The sequence below is a fragment of the Lupinus angustifolius genome, chromosome LG04 (assembly GCF_001865875.1).
Source record: "Lupinus angustifolius cultivar Tanjil chromosome LG04, LupAngTanjil_v1.0, whole genome shotgun sequence".
Taxonomy (NCBI): Eukaryota; Viridiplantae; Streptophyta; class Magnoliopsida; order Fabales; family Fabaceae; genus Lupinus; species Lupinus angustifolius.
In genome coordinates this window covers 2,620,293-2,630,310 of record NC_032012.1, presented here as the reverse complement: position 1 = coordinate 2,630,310, position 10,018 = coordinate 2,620,293, and the positions used below count along the sequence as shown (strand labels likewise).

At 30.3% G+C, this 10,018-nt stretch overlaps 1 protein-coding gene across 1 annotated transcript in view; it reads left to right on the top strand.

Annotated features, from left to right (window-relative positions):
• LOC109345091 (17.8 kDa class I heat shock protein-like) overlaps positions 228 to 10,018 on the top strand; it is a 15,607-nt gene continuing 5,816 nt past the window's right edge. Inside the window, exons 1-2 of the mRNA XM_019583873.1 lie at positions 228 to 235; positions 2,788 to 2,797. The gene's annotated coding sequence lies outside the window, so the exon portion shown is untranslated. The remainder of the gene's footprint in view (positions 236 to 2,787; positions 2,798 to 10,018) is intronic.

Below are 10,018 nucleotides of genomic sequence, written 5' to 3'. Positions count from 1 at the left end.
GATGTTCCTAATCCTATTCAAGACATCAAAGACAGTGTGGAAGCCAAGGAAGAAAATAAGCTTAAGAAGAAGATGACTTAATATTTTTCTCTATTTTCTGGTCTTTAGTTGTTGGGCTTTCTGTTTCATAGGCCCATTCCCTTTTTAGTTTTTCTGTTTTTCTTAATCTGTTTGGTGAGTGAAGTTAGTTGGTTAACCAACTTTCTATTTAAAGCCTTTTCTTTTCTTCTTCAAAGTAACAAAAGCTTTATCACATTACACTTTCAGTTTATGTTTCTTGCAAATACAAAAGCGTCATTCATCATCTTCTTTTCTTCAATTGTTCTTGTGATTTGCCATAATAAGATACCATAGATTTAGTATCTACACCATAATTTTCATGACAATTATGTCTATAGCCATGTACCTTACTTGAATTAAATCACTTTAATTTGGTTACCTAAAATAATGACCATAAACACACTTAAACATTACATGTGTGACCTAAAATTTCTTATACAATCAACATTGAACCCACAAGAGGTGCATGTGTAATTGGTTATAGTAGGAAAAGATTGTTACATTTCTCGTATTTGAAAATTATTTCATAATCAACAATCTTATCAGACAACTAATTTGAGGGTAAAGTATTTGTAGTGCGATTGAAGATAGAGAGCAAAATAAAGGAGGGCCCGAGACTATTAAGAGTAGCGATTATAAGATCGATGTCAATGTAGTCAATTTTCACCAATAACCTGAACGAATTATAGGATGCCACTAAAAGTACCCTTTTAATTCGATGCAATGCGTTCTTTGGAAGACTAATACGATTACGAGAACAATTGATAAATTACTTGCTCAAATTAGTCCACAGAACTATTAACAAAATACTTTTTAAATTAGTCCATGTTGGAGCAAAGGTCATAACAATTAGGCATAAGGGCCACATAAATCTCAATGAACAATATAGACATAATGATTTTGATGTTCAAGAGTTGTTTGGGTGTTAAAAGTTTTACATTCCTTTGGATGAGGTAGTGACAGATCTAGGACCAGGGTCAGGGGGTGCAAGTTACAATAAATGCAATGTTACTGAATTCGACTAGACCGGCTAATCCAACTTAGAAAGGATACCAAACTAGTTCAAGTTGCTCAATTGATTAGATATGAAATAAAATCGGTATGTATCCATTCAACTTGACTTTTTTCCTCATAAAATCGACCTATCTAACCAGTTTCGTCGGCTTAATCAATCATTTTAAAAAAATAATATCAACACGACATCTTACGAGGAAAAAATCTTCTAATTTTAATTTATTTGTAGTTATGTTTGTCATTCTTGGAATTTCATTTGTCATTTTTTAGCTTATATTGTATCAAAACATAATTTCTTTAAATTAGGTTTGAAATTATTTAACCACTTTTGTTGCAGTCAAATTGTAAAAAAAAACTATGTTATTTAACAATGCTTTTAATTTATTTATGACATTGTATTATCGTAAAACATTTTTTATTTGTTTTCAATCAAGTATTTTTGTAATAATAATGTTTTTTAAAATTGTAAATATAAACTTATTAAATAATGTTAGATAATTTATAAAACTTTGACAATTTTTTAGGGTAAATCAATTTAACTACTCTAACTATTGAGTTTCTAATCCCAACATTGACTCAATAATTGATCGAATTGATGACTCATTTGAGTATAATAACATTGATTACGTGATATAAAATTTTATATAATAACTAAGAAACATTGATACAAGTTTATATTATTAAGATATGTATCAAATATTAACTATAAATTTATTATAAGGAGGAAAATAATTATGAATGCATTCATCTATGTGTAGAGGTGAGTTTGAGAGGAAAGAAAGAAGAGAGAGATTGGATAGATATTCCTCATCTTCTTCCCTTGGTTGAGGAGAGAAATATAAAAGAAAGAGAAAAAACTAGTTGGTCTCACTCTTCTCAACTTTGAGAAGAAAGAGGTGAGACATGACTTATTTTTTTGGTTAAGAAACTAATCTCTTTCAAGGTTCACTGTTGCTCTCCCAACAAGTGTCGTTCCTAGAAATCAAACTCTTGACCTTGGGGATCTAGTGAAGTCTTACACACTTGTCAACACATTGTTGTACACTCATTTATCACTAACATTTATGAATTTCTATAATGAGACAAAAATACTTATATCATATGGTCTTGAAAAATTATATTCAATATATAATATACAATAAGTAAAAACTTAAAAAATTAAAATTAATAAACTTAAATTAAGGTATACATACATAATTTTGAGCTACTACATATTATATATAATAAAAATTTAAAATTATTAAAGGAAATGTAAAATTAATAAGCTAAAAATCAACACTTAAGTTTATTCGTACAAATAATATAATATATAATAAATTTAAAAATATTATTCAATAATTAATAATATTTTCATTTTCTCTTTGTTTTGGGGACACTTTTGTCATTTTATACAAAATATTATCTCTCGGTTTCCTTTTTCATTCAACCAAACAAAGGAGAGAGAAGAAAACAATAATTTCTCTTCTTTTTCTATTGTACCAAACAATACATATTCTATTCTAATTCTCATATATTTTATTTTCTTACGTTTTTTCTCACATATTTCTCTCTTTCTTATTTTCACCTCTTCAACAAAAAAAGCATAGGGTACGTGAAGTAGTACTTCCAATGAGCATTTAATCAGTTGAATAAGATTTTTGTTGAAAGTAATTGGAGTGACTATTGAAAGAGAAAAATAGAGTGCATAATTATCTTTTTATAAGCAAATGTTAGTTTGTTAATATTTATTATTAGTAAGACATAACCCTCAATGTCATTAACTTCATTCATTAATTCATTCACCCTAACCATTAGTGATTAGACCACCTTATAATTCTAATAATGTTCATAGTTGTTGCTAATCTATTACTGAAGTACCGCAAATAAAATGACAATGAAAAATGAACATGTGAAATTCGTCTGAATCCAAATCAAATTTATCAGAGAAAAGTCAATGTGATCGGATTCGGATTTTTCCAAGTTTAATTTTTGGGTTTGTGTTCAAGTTTGACATAATTGATACCCTATCCCGAATCTGTCTAAAATGAAATTAATATATATAAAATTAAAAAATTAAAGATAAATGCTTATATAAAACCTATATATATATAAATTTCGCATATATATATATAACCTATATATATAAATTCATACATCAAGTGCATTATTTGGATTACCCGAAATCTTACAGGTTCAATAATGATATTATTATTTTCAACTTCGAGTAATTCGTGTTCAAGTTTTAAATTTTAAGTTTAGGATTTAATAAATTTAATCTCGATCCCGGGCCGTCATATTACCATTCCTAACTGCAAATATGATTTCATTTAATTAACATGTACAGTACATGGTTTGTATGGATACAAATTTTGAATTAAATCTACATGCACTATTGATGTTATCAACATGGTGAGAGAATGCACATACGTAAACTCCAATTGTAGTGTGAAACAAAAATACAGTGCAAGTGGTCCAATTCCATTATTACCCAATTCTTTGATTTCTATTTGAAGAATTTCATACCCCCTTTAGCTTAAGAATTTAATACCCCCTTCAGCTTACACATCCTCAACGGATGAAATTGATTTATTAAAGAACAGAGTGATGATAAAATGTAGCAAAAAACACAACTCGGCGGATTATATTTTTTAAAGAACAACGTGATGATAAAATTCAGCAAAAAACCAGAGTAATAAACAAGTAATCACAGATTCACAATCTATCATAACAAACTTTTTATTCTAAATTCAGCAACGTCTTGCATACTTAAGAATTAAGATACATCACAATTACAAACGATTATACACTATCCATAGCAGCTAGGGGTGGCAATACAGGCCAGCCCGGTCCGGTCCGGCCTAGCCTGACTCACCTTTGGCCAGTTAAAATATGGGCTGACCTGACCCTTATTGTTAAAAGTGGTTAAAATGCTAGCCCGACCCATATTTTGGCAGGCCGATGGGCTGACCGTTTTTTTTTAAAACACAAAGCTTTCAGGTAAAAATAAGTAATCCACGTGTCTCACAAAATGTCTTTTACAACAAAAAATCATAAACAAAAGGCACAATCTCATAATAACATACCACATTAGTTCACAACTTTATAAATTTTAAACAATAAACCAACATAGTCTTAAACTTTTAGACTTCTAGTTCGTAATAAAGCTTCCAACGCCTAAGTTTTAAAAAGTATATAAGAATCAAAACTATTATATTATAAATCAATCACAATAAAGTATATATATTACTCAATTCAATTTGAATTCGACTATATTAAAAATATAAATTCAAACTCAGTCGAATTCAATTAATTTTACAAAATGAATCAAAATCAGTAGTTCTGTTTGAGTTTCCAATTTTCCATTTCAAATAATCAAATATTTAAATTTGGTTCGAACACCCCTAATTGTCAGTGAAATTCCACATTTATCTCATAACAAGTACAATAATTAGATAAGAGTGAAGATCATAGATAAATACAGAATGAGATATTAAATGTTCATTTTACGAGGAGAAAGAATAATTACATGTTTTTATAGCATCCAAACAAAAGCTGAAATTGTACAAGTTTAATCTTAATTGTACTAAACAACATGATAAGCAAATAAACTTTAATCTTAATGGTGACCCGTCGGGCCAGCCTGGTCCGGCCGAAGCCCATTTTGGCTTCCCTAATAGCAGCGCCCAACGAAAGTTATGGAATAGTTGAAGGGTATGTTGGTTATTTTGATGAATGGATCATTCGTGATGGTTCAAGATACTGAAGAATCCAGCTAAGTCTATTTCGTCTTGGTTCTGGAAAGTTATGGAATAGTTCCACAATGATAGTGTGGAGCTGATAAGATGAGTCCCGAACATTGGAGAAGTGTGTTTCCATAGATGAATGAGAGGCTCCACCATGCTTTTAACCCATAATTTTAAATTCAACACATAAAGTTATATAGACCAATGTTCTAAAACTGGAAGATGAAATTGGAAGATGTCTCATATTAGGTTTAAACTAATACTGGTTTAAATGGTTAAACCGGCCGGTCGGACCAGTTAATTTCATATATAATTTACTATTTTTATATAAACATATCATTATATAAATACAAAATTTTATATAAATAATAATTATATATACTTATATCGAAATAATATCTTTCCATATTTTTGTACAAGAGTAAAACAAATATTTGAGTAGTGTTCCATTTCTTAAATTTTAAGTGAACTGTTTGGTTCTCTTCTCATATTACTCGCAGTTCAACCAAGTTTAATATGATCGAACCAAAATTCTATGGTTCAAAGTGGTACAACCCTGATTCACTTAAGACTACCAACTAACACCGTTTTTAAATCCGGTCATCTGTTAAATTGATCGAACTGTCATTCCGGTCCGATTATGACAATACTTATAGAGACCATTTTAATATGACAGGGAGTAATGATAGATTCAATTTTTGAAGAGTGTGATATAATATAGCTTGGAATATACATTATTATTGATGATAAAATAGAGACAGACTAATTTATGCCTTCTAATTCTCATTTATTAATAAAACATATTAAATATTGATCAATACCATAAATTTAGATCATGTTAGTTAGTGATGAAAACAAAATTTATACATTTGCAAACATTTGGACATGTACGTAGACAATGTAAGTTAACATGTATTTTTAATTGAATAAATTTAATATAATAGATATGTATTCTCAACTTAAAATAATTAAAATATAAATTTAAAATGGAGCTAAAATGATTTAAAATAATAAAAGATATAGAAGTTAGATATGAGATCCATATACTCTAAGAATAAGTTTTTTGCATCTTAGTCATCAATTATATTGAAATCCAATAATGATATGAATTAAACAGTAAGTTTAAACAACTTATTTCACATCTTAACCATCAATTCTATGGAAATTCAATAGTTTAAATTAGTGAGTAAATCTAAAACATTAAAATCTCCCCAAGAATTGATGACTGAAATAGATAATAATTTAAGTGTTAATTCATTTATAAACTATAAGATATAACTTAAAATATAAATTTATCAAAGGAAAATTAAATCATCTTGCTACCAATTTCATTTAATAATATATATGTATAGATCATAGTTGATAAAATCATTTCGGTTTTGTGATAAATGAATACCAAATTGGTCCCAACCACATGCCTCATTAGTCGAAACCGATTTGTCTGAAGTTATGTTGAAACATGTGATTCAGTTGAATTTGTGTCAAATCGCCAATTGCCCTTTTTTAAAATTTGACAAGCTCAAAACAATGTTGTTTTGTGACAATTTTTTTATAAGAAACATGGAAATGACAATTTTTTTTATCATTTTGGGCTTCATATTAGATAAAATTTTCATAGGCAAATTTACTTAGGTGTGCACCTTGACTGAAATATTATAGTCTTAGTGCACCTTTTAAATTAATTATTAAACTAGTGTAACTTCTTAAAACTCGACATTAATGTTGAAGTTTTCTTGTAAAATCGACATCTAGGTTGTCGAGTATCTTATTTTTTTATTTTACCCTAGGCAAAACTCGGCAACTAGAATGCAGAGTATTTTGTCAACTAATATTTTAATGCTAACGTTATTGATGTTCAACATCCATGTTTTAAGAATGTGCTGTTGAAGTTACCTATATTGACAATGTTTGCTTTGTTAAGGTTCAATATCAAAATCAATTGGTAATGAGAGGAGTATCTCAACATGTATTTAAACCATTCCCGAGATAATGAGGTAGGCGATGTGAGACTTACTTTCCAATGTGTCCCCTCCACATAAGCCTGCCGGACCAGGCAAAGAATTACCTTTGACCCATAACTAAAGGGCATCTTTTGGCCCATGACAACCAGAAATAAGTTGAGTTCTGGCTCTGATACTATGTTAAGATTCTATCTCAAAACCAATTGGCAATGAGAGGAGTAACCCAACAGGTATTTAATCATTCCCAAGATAATGAGGTATGTCATGTAGAACTTACTTTCCAACATGCTTTAGTATGCACTGTTGATATTCTTCCATCTCATTTTTAACAACATTATTCAAAATTATGATGTTGAATGACCATTGTTAATTACTATATCCAGCGTAGTGTCTATTGTAGAGTTTCATTTTTATTTTCTGACCCAAAAATAGGCAATTGTATTGTAGTTTTTCATTCTTTTTACCCCAATACAATAATCGACAACCCCATTATATATTTTCATTATATTTATTTCCCCACCAAAATCGTCAACACTGTTGTAGAGTATTTTATTATTTTGATTTCTTTTATAAAGTTGATAATTGTGCCCATTTTAATATTGTTGTAGAAACATTGTTAGTGGATTATTATTCCTATAAATGTATGCCAAGTATTGTAAAAAATACTTATCATATTGCATTGTGATCTCTTGGAAATTCAAAATCGAAGTACATTTTATTTGAAACTGATACAGGTCCAAGTTCAATCTTAGGGGATAGAAAAATAGCTGATTTTAAATTATTTTCACTTTTACCAAAAGTACCTAAGCATAGTGTGGCTAACACCAATGAAAATACCAAAGCTTGAAACTCAAAACTTAAAACGCATGTTTATCTGCATGTTGTATAAAGAAAATGTTGGTATTTAAGAAAAATCTTAATGACTAATGAACTATTATTTATAAATTTTTGTGAATAGCCTTATAATTAAGCAATAAGTGTGTAACCAAGCAATGAGTGTGTACTTGGTTAGAAAGAAAAGAACAAGAAAGGAATATGCAGAACAAAAGAATATGCATAAGAAGAGCGAGAGAAGTATATTCAATGTTATGAATAAGTATGTAAGGAGGAATGAATTGAATCACATAAATTCTTACACAAACTAACTTTCCTTTTATAGCATAAAGCAACTAACTAATTTTCTATAAACAGAAAGGATTACAACTAAACTAACTGAATTACAAAAACTATTTAACACTCCTCCTTAATTCAGTTTCCATTCAGCCTTACAATCCCTATCTTCGATCTCAGTTTTACAAACATCTCATTCTTCAATGGTTTGGTAAAAATGTCTGCAAGTTGTTCTTCACTTTTGCAGAAACACAATTTCAATCTTCCCTTGCTTACTTGGTCCCTTAGAAAATGAAATCTAGTCTCAATGTTCTTGCTTCTACCATGTGCCACTCGATTTTTAGATAGATGTATAGCTGACTTATTATCAACAATTAATAGCAAGCTGTCATCTTCTTTCTTCAATTTTAATTTTGTCAACAAAGTACTCAACCATAGAGCTTGACAAGCTACCGTACATGCAACTATGTATTCTGCTTCACAAGAGGACAAAACAACCACATCTTGCTTCTTTGAACACCATGAAATGGAGCATTACCAATCATATACAAGTACCTTGTTGTGCTTTTCCTATCAAGCTTATCATCACATCAGTCAACATCACTAAAACCAACCATGTCATGACTGAGCAATCGTTTTTCTGCTAGAAGATGAGATCTTTTTGGTGCCTTCATAAACCTACTAACCAACCTACTCCATATGCAATATCATGTCTAGTATTGCAGATATATCTCAGGCATCCAATTATTTGTCTGTAGATGGTTTTATCTGCAATTGGTTCATCTTCAATGACTGAACTTCCTGCTTCAATAGGTGTTGAAACAGAATTGCATCCTTCCATTTTGAATCTTTCCAAGACATAAGTAATATACTTTAGAAACCAAGCTTCAACATAAAACCATTAATTCTTTTGTTCCAGACCCTTGGTGCTTGTTTCAGGCCATATAGAGCCTTATGCAACCTGTACACCAAGCTTTCATTCCCTACTACCTCAAACCCATGTGGCTGTGTAACACCGCGAATTTTACGATTTTGAATTATAAGATTTTATTAATATTGTTATTAATTATATTTTCGAAAATGAATTCTGGGAATTTTCGGTAAATAATTAGACGAAACTCTCTTTGAGTTTTAGTCTTGAAATTCTATTTCCAATTTGGTGGTAAATTTTCATGATTTTCGGAGACAGTCGGTTTCGGACCACTGTCGGGGTCAAATCTCACCCGCTACGGCTCAAAAAGTGGTTTTTGAGTTCCGTAACTCGGAATCGAATTCCAATCGCGCCATTGGCTTCATAATCACATTTCGAGTCCAGATAGACCCTGATTTGGTCCATAACTATTTTCTAAAATATTTTCACTCGGAATGCCGAAATTCGAAGTTTCAACCGTAAAGTAAAATCGGGCGATCATGTTTTGCTACTCGAATATTGGCCGACAATACTCGAGCATGGTTCTAATCGCACACGTTTCGCCGAAGTCGTCGCGTCGCATGAGTCACTTCACAAAATCTAACCACTAAATCTTATAGATTTGCCTTGATTTACTACCACCAAATCCCCTAAATCACTCACTTAACCCATGATTCACTCACCTTCTTGGATTTGCTAGATTGCCTTGGGAAATGGGTTTAGAAATCATATTTCTCCCACCCCACAACTCTATAAATATCCATGTATACTCATGCTCTAACACTTTGCAAAAACTTGGCAATTTGAAGATTTGAGAGTAAGTTACTCTCATCATCTTTTCTTCTTCATTTTCTTCTTCTTTCAATCTTCAATCTCTTCACATTCAACCAATGGACGTTGATGATATTAAAGTATTTTGTTCATGAGTATGTCAAGAACATATTCAACCGTTGAAATTTTCTAAAACACTTTCTAACTCATTTTGGAAGCAAAACCGAAAATGAGTGTTCTTGGACTCATGAAAAATGTGTTTTGAAAGTATGAACAAGTTGTTTTCAAGAAATTATTACATTGTTTTAATATATGAGTTTTTACTTGTTTAAGCCTTTAACCATGGCTTTGGACAAGTTGGAAAATGGATGGATGAAAGAGTTTTAAGTATTTTAATAGTAATGAGTTTTGGAAATATCGGCAAACTAACGAGTTTTATTATGGTAGTTACGAAGATTTCCGGCATTTGA